The 12902-nt window shown below is 43.8% G+C and overlaps 1 protein-coding gene across 1 annotated transcript in view; it reads left to right on the forward strand.

Annotated features, from left to right (window-relative positions):
• Positions 1–12300: 12300 nt before the first annotated feature.
• The window catches only part of LOC144819696 (uncharacterized), a 287938-nt gene continuing 287336 nt past the window's right edge, over positions 12301–12902 (forward strand). The window contains exon 1 of the mRNA XM_078677488.1: positions 12301–12355. The gene's annotated coding sequence lies outside the window, so the exon portion shown is untranslated. The remainder of the gene's footprint in view (positions 12356–12902) is intronic.

The raw sequence follows: 12902 nt of genomic DNA on the forward strand, positions 1-12902 counted from the left end.
TTAATGAAGACCGAATATGTTGTGTCAAAATACGCAGCCGGGGAATGTTTTTTATAACTGTTAATCACAGACCAGGAGTGGGAACGGCTTGAAAAAATTGCTTTGTCAGTAATCAGCGAGTGAAATTTGGCCGCCTTATTTAGTGTCTGTTTAAAGGAAGTGAATGGCAAGTTTTTTTCCCACAGGTTGGCAGTACATGTTTGCTCCAGAGCGCAAGTCAGATATTTTTTGGCTACTGAGTTTTGTTGGCTTTCTAATTCCTGCCATAAGAATCTGTTTATAGTATTGTTTGTGGAGTTCATTTTAATTCGGTACCATACTCTGATGCATGTGTAGAGTCTTCCCAGTAACTCATTCGTTAGACCAAATTCTAGTCGCATCTGCGCTGGTGAAGATGAGCTCGGGAGTTGTAAAACCTTGTTATAGATTTTTGTAATGAGGTTATTTAACATGATTGCATCCTTGCCCTGCATTGCAATACTAGCATACGATAAGGTAGGAAGTACTTTGGTGGCCATCACTGCCAATAGGGGTTTAAATGAGGGGCCTTCCAGTTTTTTTGCCAGTGTACTTAGCGCAAATGTTAAGGCTCCAGCTCTTTGCTTCAAGTAGTTTTTTGGGGCATTTAAGGTGAGTTTGTCGTCGATATAGTATCCTAGATATTTATAATTTGATACTCTTTCCAGTTGTTTTCCTTCAAGCATGATCTTAAGATGCGCCGAACGACGGTTGGTTATTAGCATTGTTTTTGTCTTGGACAGATTGAGAGCAAGATTGTTTGTCGCCAGGAATTCTGTCATTACAGCTAATAGTCTAGATAGGCCCACTTTAGTTAAACTCAGAAGCACAATGTCATCAGCGTAAGCCATGTGAGTAAGTAAGAGGTTGCCAAGTTTCGGTGCATGAGCATTGCAGTCGTTTAATTTACCCGAAAGATCAGAAATGAATAGGTTAAATAGATATGGTGCTAAAACGCAACCCTGTTTTAGTCCGATCGATGTATATACTTTTCTTGATAGATATGAGCCGTCCCCTATCTTGATTTGTGTCCAGGTGTCTGAGTAGAATAAAAGTAGGCCCCTAAGTATGTTCTCCGGTATGGCCCATGCTATCAGCTTTGCCCATAGTATCTTGCGATCCACACTGTCAAATGCCGCCTGCAGATCAATGAAGCACAGGTTCAAGTCCTGTTTAACGCGCTGGCATTTCTCTGCTATCATGGTTATTGACAATATGTTCGACGTTGTTCCGATACCAGGTCTAAATCCAGTTTGGTTAATTGGAATGAGTGCTTTGTCTTCTGCCCAATTTACCAGGTCTTTTAGGAGGAGAGAAGCAAAATATTTAGCTTCTATGTCCTGGAGTGTTATTAGACGGTAATTTAGAGAGTTAGCTCTGTCTCCTCCTTTATATATAGGCGTAATAATAGAGCCTTTCCAGCTTTCGGGAATGTGATTACAGGTTCGAACATCTGCGAAAAGTTTTTCGAGAGGTGGGCCCCAAAATTCTGGTGCGTGTTTGAATGCCATTTGCGGGATACCGTTCGGGCCCGGCGCTCCGTTGCTTTTACCCTTTCTAATGATGGTGATTATCTCTTCAGCCGAGTAGCAGCCGTCTGTGGTTTTAAGGTATGCAGTATTCCTTGGGACTAATGTTGTTAGGTGGCTACAATGCTGTTCTTCGTTGCTGTTTTTTTGGGGATCCGCTGGAAGGAATTGCTGCCTAAGAGCCTTCTTTGGATTGTCTTTAAATTTTGCCAACAGAAAGGTTGCCCATTCAGTTTCTTGGATGAACGATGTTAGTACGTTTCGCGGTCTTATTAGTTGGTTTATTATTTTCCAAAATTTGCTTGAGTCCTGGAGCTTAGACCTCGCCAACAGGTTGATCCAGAATTCATCATTCGTCTTCTTTTTATGTTCCCAAATCCTTTTTTTATATAACTTTCTTTGAACAAGGAAGGTATCCAAGTAGCGCCGGTCATTAGATTTTAGATGCAGGATTTTTTGACTTCTGCGTAAAACCCTTCTTAGATCTTGTAACTCCAGCGGCAATTACTTTGTTGGGTGCTTTCTATTAGCCATTGTTTTGAATGGTTTCCTTTTTGTCTTCAGTTTCTCTAAAAAAAGGGACCAGGCTTGTGTCTTATCCATTGTTGTACTACCCAATTCTTGCAGTGTGGCCTCTATTATTGAGATCCACTTCTCTTTATTGGAGCTATTCCAGTATATTCGTTTTAGGTTAGTTGTGCCTAGTTGGCCCTCTAGGGAGTACGCAGGTTGCAGTGTTTCTGCAAGAAAATTAAGTTTAAGGTGTTGCATGCCGTGATCACTCATTGGTGTATATTCAATGTAGAAGGTGAGTAATGGTGGAATCAATGGTAGGCTTACAATGGTAAAGTCCAATATTGAATGATTGTAAGGACCATAGTAAGTTTTTTTCGGTGGTCTTCCTCTGTCCTGCCATTCAATACTCTCATACCTAGGTACTCTAGCTCCGTTACTAAGTGTATGGCTAAGATGTCCTTTCGACTCCTTGTCGCTCCATGTGACTGCTCAGGGACGTTCCAGTGCGTATTCTCTGTGGTTAATATCTCGTCTTCCTCTGGTGTGTATATCAGGTTAGAGTTGAAATCTCCAGTTAATATAATGTTCCATGTTGGCTCTATACTTCGTAGATATAATATTTCCTTGCATAACAGAGCGTTTTTTATCTTTTTCGCTTGAAGATTTGGTTGAATATAGTAATTAATCAGAATTGTCGTTTTATGGTCGTGTGGGTTTTGTCCTGATAGTTTGATTAGCTGGATGCTTGGATCTGGAGATTTGAGTTGTTCTGTATCGATTTTTAGAGCGGTAGACACATAAACTGAGAGACCTCCTATAGCGCGACCATAGGTTTTACACTTTTTCGCGGGTACCGTGTAGTGAATGAATCCGGCCAGTGCGATGTCTTCCTGCAGCCATGTCTCCTGCAGGGCAATTATGTCGGCGTTGTCCCATTCGTCCAATGCAAGACCATCCTCCAGCAATCTTTTTGCACCAGCTATATTCTATGAAATTATATGTATATTCTTATTGACTGCTTTGTTTCTTTCTGGATCGTTCGGTCAATTCTTCTGGTGGTTATTTAACATGCTGGGAAGCCATTTCCAGGCGTCAGGTGGCGTTAGCAAATCCCCCGCTCTCTCTGTATCAGATACTTTGCATGTAATATCTGCCTCACTTCTGCCTTTGGCGTTGTGTAAAATAGAATATACTGTTTTTTTCGGGGCAAGGTCCGCCAAACTCCTTGTGAGTTGCGGCCGGGTGTTTTTCTTTAGAGGAAGCGGATATCTTGGGGAGGTAGGCTGCGATAGTTGTATACCCCACGTTTGAAATATGGCCGATTTCCCAAGTATTGATTGCACTAATGCGGTAGTTTTCCAGGTTGTCATCGTTTGTTCGTTCTCAGTTTCGTTAGTGCTACTTAGGAATTGAACCTGAACTAAGTCGGACGATTTGATGGCACTCAGGTCCTTAATTTCCGCCATCAATTTTAAGATATTACTCCTATTTAGAATGTCGTGTCGGCCTTGAGTCTGGTACTCCGGGTTGAAAATTATTTGGAAACTGACGTCTTCTAGTTTAGAGCTGTCTAACGTTGGCTTTGTTGCGGCCTCATGGTTTAATTGCGTGTTTTCGTTATTAACAACGCAGAAGCTCAGTTTTGTCTGGACCAGATGGCGCCGTGTGGCTGTTGGTGGGTTTTGAGGGATTGTCCTGGAGTTTTGAGGAGTGACTTGTATTCCCCTTTGGGGAGCTGTTTTTAGATTGTTATCTTTCATGCTCGGATTTTCCGCTTCGCTCTGTGAGGGCTTTTGCAATTGGCTGCTAGCGCATTCATGTGCATCTTTGTTTTCCTTGTGATGTGCTCCCGATTGAGCATTTTCGGGAGTTGATTTTGGTGGTGTGTTGATCGAATAACTGTGCCATTCCGCGTTTTTTGATACCCGGACTGGCTCCAGGTCTTGGGATTTCAACCTGTTTAATATGTTCTTAGACTGATCAGTAGCCTCTTGATCGGTAGTATTGTTGTTATCCCTTGTAGCGGGTATTTTGTGTTCTATCCCTTTTGCCAACAGGCTGGTCAGTTTTACAGCAGCGTTTTGTTTGGTTATTGGCAATTGGGGGCTGTTAGTCGGACTTCTTGGTAAACATGGGGCCTTGGGATCCTTTATTGATGACGTATTATTAGTAGGATGCCTACTGGCTCCTGCTATTGGGTCTTGACTTATTCCCCTTGAGCCAGGCTCCAAAGTTTTTTGTGTGTGTTGGTTTGAGAATATCGGATACATACTGGGACATAGGTGGGTGTCATTTTCAGTTTTTTTGTTTCTCGCTTTTCGTTCTTTTTTCCTTTGTCTTTTCGTTAGTATTTGTTTTATTGGCAACGCAGTGGTATGCTCCATCGTTAAATCGTCCAAAGTGTCATCGCTACTTATATTGTTCGCGTACTTAGGTGTCAGGTCTTCAATCTTTTTTTCCGAGCAGAACTTGTTACTGCCTGTTTGATGTTCGGCGGATATGGCGATATTCGGGCAATCTGTGGCTCTTTCATGGTTAATAGCTTGTTTGTTTAGATTAATGATCTGTTCTAGAACTGTTGGTAAGGTGCCTATTTTGTCAAGGATTGGGCCGCAGGGGCAAGATGGTGTCAGATCGGTGGTGTTAGCTTGGGCTCTTTTAATTAGGGTGTTAAGATTATCTAATTTAGTATTTATCCCAGCTATATAGGAGGCAATTATATTCATTAAGTCAATTTGGATGTCCAGCTTGTCGGATTGCATTATGAGCGTTGCCGTAGCTGTTTGTAGAGCATGCAGGAGGGGAGCTACAAGGATCGGCAAACCTTCGTCTTTGCATGAGGTAATGGCTGATTCATTTGTTGAAGGTTTATTTTGCCGCCTTGTGTTCTCTGCTAGGGCAGGGGCCGTTAATCCGTGTGAGAGTATGTTATTACTCAGAGCTGGTAAGTGTAATACCTCGTCCTCCTTGAGCGCTACAGGCTCTACAATATGCACTACCTGATTCAACCGTTGGTCAGGGCCTGTTTCAGGCAGTTGATCTCTCTCTTTAGATTTTTCGTGCAATTTGTTGGTGTCAGACCGTAGTTGTGATAGCTCGTCATGGCTAGGGTGGAATGGATAAGTATGATTTTGTTGTGTTGTATCCGTTATAACCGTACTTAGGCTGGGAAATTCTCTTATTTGATTACCTTGAGGGTTTTTTTGTTTACAGGTATCTAGGTCTAAGTCATCCTGGCGGGAAGAGTGTATTAATGCTGTTGTGGTTAAACTTGTTTTTCTGTTAGGCGGAATTTTATTTTTTTGAGCTCCGTTTAATTGGTGATCTTGAACTTTTATGGCAGGGCCGTCTTAGCTGGCTTGAGCAAGTAAATTTGCGTCTGCCGTCTGATTGTTAGCTTCAGGTTCCTTAGTTGGGTCCAGTGGAGATAATAATCCCTCAACATCAGCTGTTGAGGAAAACAGTGCTGAGCCCGGGTCTTTCAGGAAGTGGAAACGTAAGTCCTGTAAAGAATTTTTGTTCGCTATTGATTTTTCAAAAAGCGTTGCAATTGGTGAAATTAAGGGTTTTTTTAAGGTATTATTAGCCTTATTTGCAGTTGTTTTTTCGAGTTTTCTCCGTTTCGCTGTACCCTTCAATGTTGTTGATTTCTCGCCAGGGGCTTTTCTAATTTTGCCGGACCTCATGTTTAGGCTGGGTCAGCTTCGGCTTGAGGCTAGCGGCTCCTCGACGCTGTATCTCGGCTAGACCTTGCGACTTTCACCCCTTCTTTTTTATTTATTTTTTATATGTGGATTCTCTCTGAAGCTGTGGGCTTGGGTCCTGTGGGCTGCGGTGGTGTTGTTCTCGCAGCACTGAACTCACGCTCACACCTGCGTGCAACTTGCCTCCTCCTCTGGTCTCCTCTCCTATGGACTCTTTACTCAATCTCTCCTTCGTGTAGACCTTCTCGGGCCGAAATATCGTCGCCCCTCAGAGTAGAGAGTACATGAACCCTGATGTGGCCAAGGATTTGAGGAGCCACTTCACTATCAACCCTTAAACACTGTGGCTCCAAGTGTCTATTCCTCAACGGCTTTGCTCCCCGCTCACCCTCCCAAGCCTGTCTGCCCCAGGAAGGACAGCTGCCGTCGGGGAGGGAGAGGAGGTCGGTGTCGAGGTAACGTGGCGATGTGTGGGTCTGTGTGACAGCTCTTGTTTGTATTGTAACGGCTGCTGAAGGACTGCTTAATTGGGTATACGATGGAGCTCGGATGGGGCTCAGTCCCACTAGCGTAGGCAGCTAAGTCACTTTTGGGTTTATTGTTTAGTTAGATTAGTTAGTGTTAGTATATTGTTTATTGTTCGTTGTATGTTGTAATGTTGACTTTCGCTACGGGTGTACAATGCAGCATGCGTGGTTAGGCTTGGCAGGGCTCTACTTCTCCACTTCCTTATGACGATATTCAGTGACCGTCCTCAGCCTCAGCTACTGCCACCGCATCAGCCCTTGCTTCAGTCTATTCCCTGGCCCCTCGTGCAACTGGGTGGGGACCCCCCTAGGAGCCCCCAGAGAGCCCCTGAGGGTTAATTAATCTTGGGGCGATGTATAATGTCTAATGTCTGGCTGGCATAGGTGGTGGGTACAATCTTCTTCTTCTCCCACTCAGCTGCTGCGGCACTAGGCGGCACTCTGCTAACCAAGACAGCCAAAACAGTGCCGCTCTGCGAGTCCCCTCCCCCTCCCCCGCAGCTCTCACCATTTCTTAGCAGCAACGGGGCGGGGACTCGTGCATGTCTCTCGGCACCGTAGTCAGCTCGCGGCGCTTGGCTTGGCTCGGCTGTAGCCCGGTGTTTTATATTGCGCTCCTCGCTCCGGGGCCGTCGCGCAGGGTGCTGCCTTTGAAGCTGTTTCTTTTTTTTTTGCGTCAGCGGAGGCGGTTTCTGCTTCGGCTTCGGCGTACACGGCTGTGGTTGCGGCTTTCCTTTCCCTTGATGCAGGTTTAGGAGTGTTTTTTCAGACCGCACTGACCGCCGACCGCTGACCGCTGACCGCTGACCGCTGTGACCTCACCCCGTACTGTTCTGCTGCTGACTGCTGACTGCTAGCTAGCACTCCCTGCTCTCTGGCGCCACCTCGAGATCAATCAGGTACCATCAAGACAAGTGAAAAACACAAGAGTGTTAATTTATTTATTAACTTTCACCCTTTTTGTCCAAATTGGTGAGGGGGTTTCTTATGTTGTGTTGTCACTTAGTTAATGTTTGAGTCCTGCATGAATACTTAAAACATTGCCTCTAAGTTAAGCCTGATTGCTTTGGTGCCAAGCTACCAGAGGGTGAAGCATGGGATTATTTGGGGCCTTTGTGATTCACCCAGACATGGATTGTGGATTGTGCTTGAGAAGGGTTCTCATCCCCTCAACAAAAAATCAAATTTCCTGCATATTATCATTGTTAAAGGTTAATACATGAGTATTACTAGTTGCTTCCTTCTAACTTATTGAAAGCACTGCTGCATATTAGTTAAGACTGTATCATAAATAGTCCATGAGCATGAAACTAGAAAAAGGTGATTGGATTGCTGGAGTAGAAAGAGAGCAAGACTTGGCTAGGAAGGACATGGCGGCATATTATCAAGGGCTGGCGATAACATTATCGCCGCTTTAGCGTCCATTTTCGGGCGACAAGTGGCGATAATGTTATCGCTTTTTTTAACAAGGACACTCTGGCGCGTGTTTCCTTGCCTTAGCGTCTATTGTCTGCACGCATTTCATCGTTAATGAGACACAAAGGAGGTGTGCCTGACAAAACTCCATGGGAAAATATCGCTAACCCAGCTTTGCGACATTATCAACGAGGGGTAGCGATATTTGAAATTGAGTTAACTATGCCTTAACGCAGGAATTTAACATCTGTTAAATTTCTGACTAAGGCATACAGGGCCGGACTGGCCGTAGCGGGCACCGGGCAATCCCACGGTACGCCGCACGGGTGGGGGACGGTTTTGGGCCCCTGGGGGACGTTTTTGTTACAGGGCCGTTTTTGCATCATGGGGGGGAGGCGGCCGAGCACTTTGCCAGGGCCGGTTTTAGTTCCCAGTCCGGCCCTGATTAGGTATACCTGACATGGGAGGTGGATTGTGGGGCTAAGACCGCAGGGCCCTATCATCAACCATATCGCCGTTTTCCACGGAACATCGCTGGAAAACCAGTGTTGTTCCATGGAAAACGGCGATATCCCCTCTATCACTGGAATTTTTATCGCCTCTGTGATACGCGTTGTTAATAACTCGCTAACCGGGTGATAAATTCCAGCGATAGACGGCGATAAATAAAAAAGCGCTGAGCGCGCTTTGCGATATTTATCTCTGTCTTGCTAATATGCCCCATGGTGAGTAAACTGCCTTGTAATATCTGTGCTTGGTTACACTGGCCATCTAAATGTAGTTTTAGGTCACTCTGTTGTGACAGTGAGTCATGTGTTGCCTGCAATCCAATATACAGTGAACACTATACAAAGGGTAAATCATTCAGTTCTCATTAACTTCTCATTGCAATTGAGTGCAGATTGTGGAGCTGCCCAAAGAATTGTAGAGTTAATGAGGCGTATAATGTATGTTGCATGGGAGTTGTCATGCAAGCACTAAGAAAACATAAACAGGGCTTTGCATCAAAAAGGTACGCCTCCTTAAGGCAGGCATAATGTTTCAGAAAAATTGTGTCTTCTATAAACTGTTCCAAGTGTGCATATGTGATGTATTGTACAGCTCCCTTACAAACGTATGTAAGTTGTAATGTATGTCTAGGAATAGTATTCCAGTACAAAACCTAGAAGTCAGACACAAACTCTTGCACAATGGTACAAGGAAGTGTGCATAATGCAAGACTGCCCAAAGTACGAGAGTGCAAAGGGAGAGAAAAATAGGGCTATACCTTAGTATATATGGTTTGGTCTGCCTTCTTACTTTGGAGAAACACATCACAGCAACTTTGGTTGCTGTGCTGCATTGAATGAAATGTAAGTATATCTGGGTCCTCATGCTTAGATGGTAAAACCATCACCTTCCATTCTAAATGTATGCTCAGAAGCACATCTTACTCAAATGGACAATGGGAGACGAAGCAGCATCAGGCACTGCCTCAAGCATAGCTTCCATTATACTGAAGGTTCCACTGATTCAATAAATTAGAAGTCATACTGACCACAGAGCATACTACTAGCATGAACATGATTTTAATGTGGTCCATTACTCTGGTCCCAGTTCAATCTTTGGTGCAAGAAACCTGCTAGTACTATTCAACAATGACAAGGCATCCACCCCTTCTGCCACATAGATAGACTTCACAGTCAGAAGAACAAATGTCAAACTTGCTTTGAAAGTAAGTGTGTTTCTGTTTCTGCAGGTTATCCATTGGGTGGAATGAACTAGATCCATGGACCTACCAATGTTATACCACGCAACTGCATCTAGGCCACTCAGGCCAGGGAAACCTCCTTTACAATGGAACCGCTACAACGCGGTACCGTTACGACGCAGTTTTAACAACGAAAGTCGTTACAACGACTTTCGCTGGAGGGCGCTCTAGGATAGGGGATAGTTTAATTTACTATCCAACACCTTCCCTACTATCCATGGGGACTGGTGTTGGAATAGTAAATTAAACTATTCACTATCAGCGCCCCCCAACGCAAGTCGTTGTAACGACTTGCGTTGTTAAAACTGCGTCGTAAAGGGACGCGTTGTAACGGTACGCATTGTACCGTCATACATCCCTCAGGCCAAGACACAAAGCCAAAACCATAAAAGGCTGCAGAATAAGACACCAAAGGATGACATATTTATTAAAAAGTGTGAGCATACCACCCTGAATTAGAAGCACTCCATTGACTTCCAGTACATCAAAAGGTACATTTCAAGATTCAGTGCACCATGCTCCCTATCAGAGACCCTGCAACTACAAAAATTGGCCGCTCCCCACATGCCGAGAAAGATCCTGACATTCAAACTTACATTACAATGTGACACAGTAAGTCAATGTAGAGGAGAAATGGGTAAGGAACCCGCAAAGTCCGTGGACCCGGTTTATGAATTGCGCTGCTGCCCAAACAAGAACCGCATTGTCGGGAATTCAAGAAGTATCTTAAATTCACACATTTCAAGGAAACCTTTGCACCACACAAGCTAATACAGGACACTTACTTCCATTTACCTTGAGGAACTGTATACGTTAAATTTGTAAAGCAACAACTCTGATTATAAAAGCAACAAATGTGTTGTATTTTCCTCATTTCAGTAGGAATTATTTATTCCTTACCTTTATTTCCCATTTGTGTTCCTTATTGTTTTTAATTGTATACAAGTGTGCTTTTTATATGCATTATTCTCATCGATCTATTGTGTATTGAGGCTAGGGTACGTTGTGTTTTTAACATTTGCTTGAATAAATTGTGCAATTTTTATGAAGTTACTTTTACATTTCCTATTTGTTCAACGTTTTGATCTAATGTTGTGGATGTGAATATATGTGATACATAACTTTACCCAAAGGGGAATTCCTGTCTTGACACTTGTGCACCAACATGTAAACAGTATCAACAAGAACTGCCATGACAGCGGTTCCTTCCAGCACTTTACAAATGACCGCCAGTTTGGGTGTCATTTCTAAATTTGGCAGTGGGCATGTCGGTCAGGGAGATTGAGTAATTTACTCTTCTCCCTGGCGGAGAAACGGGCCACCCATCAAAAAATAAATCTGTCCCTTAGTTCTCAACATGGGACACATCAAGACGGCTTTCAACTCTGACACTCCCCTCTTACAAGCAGAACCAGTTCTACCTACACAAATCAATACTTGACAATATCACTCGAGGAATTCCTGAACCATTGCTGAGTGGGAGGCTTAGATTAGTAGGAATGACATTTACGGAAGGTGCTGTCTCTCACCTGTCCACCTTTCAGGGCCCGTTAGGTGACATGTTGAAGTGATTCAAGACCCCCTAAATTAATGAATACATTTGATTCTGTCATCAGGGAGGTAACATAATGTGTTACCTCTTGAAATACCAGAACAGTTGCAAAGGAAGTTGCTTCCTCCATGTGATAAACATAAAACAGGTGCACCAAACCTGTCTGATAATGTTAACTCTTTTGATGCCTCATTTTGAGGTCTATGGCAATTCAATGGGGCCGGTAATGAGAGTTATGTACTCTGTGGACCAGTCGTTTTCACATAGCCACTGTCTTCTGGTGTAATTCTAGGGAGAAATGAGCAGCTACCAGAAGAATCAGACACAGAATTACAGATCCCTCGAGTAATTCTTCCCTCCTAAAGAGACCCTCGGGGTCCACCTTATAATGCACCCCACATTGTTACCAGTACCTCCAGTATATAAAACCCCGGGAGCCCGGGGTTATTGGGCCCCTCAAAGGGGACCACCTTATGAGACCCAATGTTTGATTAAGGAACAGAGCCACAGGGAAAACCTCTATTAATAAAAGAGAAACTAGTGAAACCAAGAAACCCAAACAAAAACACTGTTTTACCCAGGAAACATCCTTTACAACGCACCTTTTACAACGCACTACCATTACGACGCAACTTTTACAACGCAAGTCATTACAACGAATTGCGCTGGAGGGCGCTCTAGGATAGGGAATAGTTTAATTACTATCCAACACCTTCCCTACTATCCACGGGGACTGGAGTTGGAATAGTAAATTAAACTATTCACTATCCAGCGCCCCCCAACGCAAGTCGTTGTAACGACTTGCGTTGTAAAACCTGCGTCGTAATGGCATGCGTTGTAAAAGCATGCGTTGTAACGTCATACATCCGTTTTACCCACTGTCTGTCCCTATCAAGTTCACTGATGTCACAAACATATCAATGCAGGAGAGAGACATCCCCTCCTCACTTGGAGCAGAGCCAAGGATACATGCCTAACGCATTCTTACAAACATTACAAATATTAACCTCTAACTGCAACAAAAAACATATTGAGCGTCTCACGAGGCACATTTCTCGAATATGTGCAATTTTCTAATGGTAGAGAACTGGGCACACAGTTTTTCGGTTTGTGTCCCGGACACATGGTCTGATGGGCCAGCACAATTTCACCTCCAATGGGCTTGAATTACTTTCCAGGCAAAGAAGCACAGATAAAAGGGACCGGATTTAGGAGCTGCTCTTGGGCTGCAGACAAAGACAATTTCCTGGCTGGGGCTGCGAGAGGCTCGACTGGGGTTTCTCTTCTCTTTACTTTTCTCCGGTTTGCTTTTGGTTGTGGGACTCGAGTTATCTCCAAAACAGGTAACATTTAAAATTATTGTCAGTGGTTAACCATTTTTAAGGGGTTTTGCTATGAGGAAAACGATTTGCATTATACAACCGATTATTTCGTTACTTATAGTCTACAATTTCGAGATCGGTTTTACTTTTTTAGGTACATGCGATTTACTTGGGTGGGGGGCTACTACATACACGTTGAAAAATATTTGGGGGATGACTGTGTTATTAACACATCATATTCCCATGAGGATCTGCTTGTGGAAGTTGCATTCTTCTATTCCTCTCATCAAACATGAATATGTACAAAGTTAAGGTATTTTTACACCTAAAAAAATGTCGGTAGTTCCCACAGTGAGGCGTAAGCTTTCACTTTCGCAAAACTGGAGTCCACTTCAGAGAAGTTTTAAGGCATGGGCAAAGTGGGCTCTGGCCCAGGGCCCCAGCCTTTCAGCGACCCACTGATAGAGCCAGCTCTGTTCTGCAGAGTTTTCCCCTGATGACCTCGAATAATTATTAAACACATTGTTTTAAATGTCGTTTTCCTTTAATTTATTTTTAATGGGGGTGA

The sequence above is a fragment of the Lissotriton helveticus genome, chromosome 2_1, assembly GCF_964261635.1.
Source record: "Lissotriton helveticus chromosome 2_1, aLisHel1.1, whole genome shotgun sequence".
NCBI classification, from domain to species: domain Eukaryota; kingdom Metazoa; phylum Chordata; class Amphibia; order Caudata; family Salamandridae; genus Lissotriton; species Lissotriton helveticus.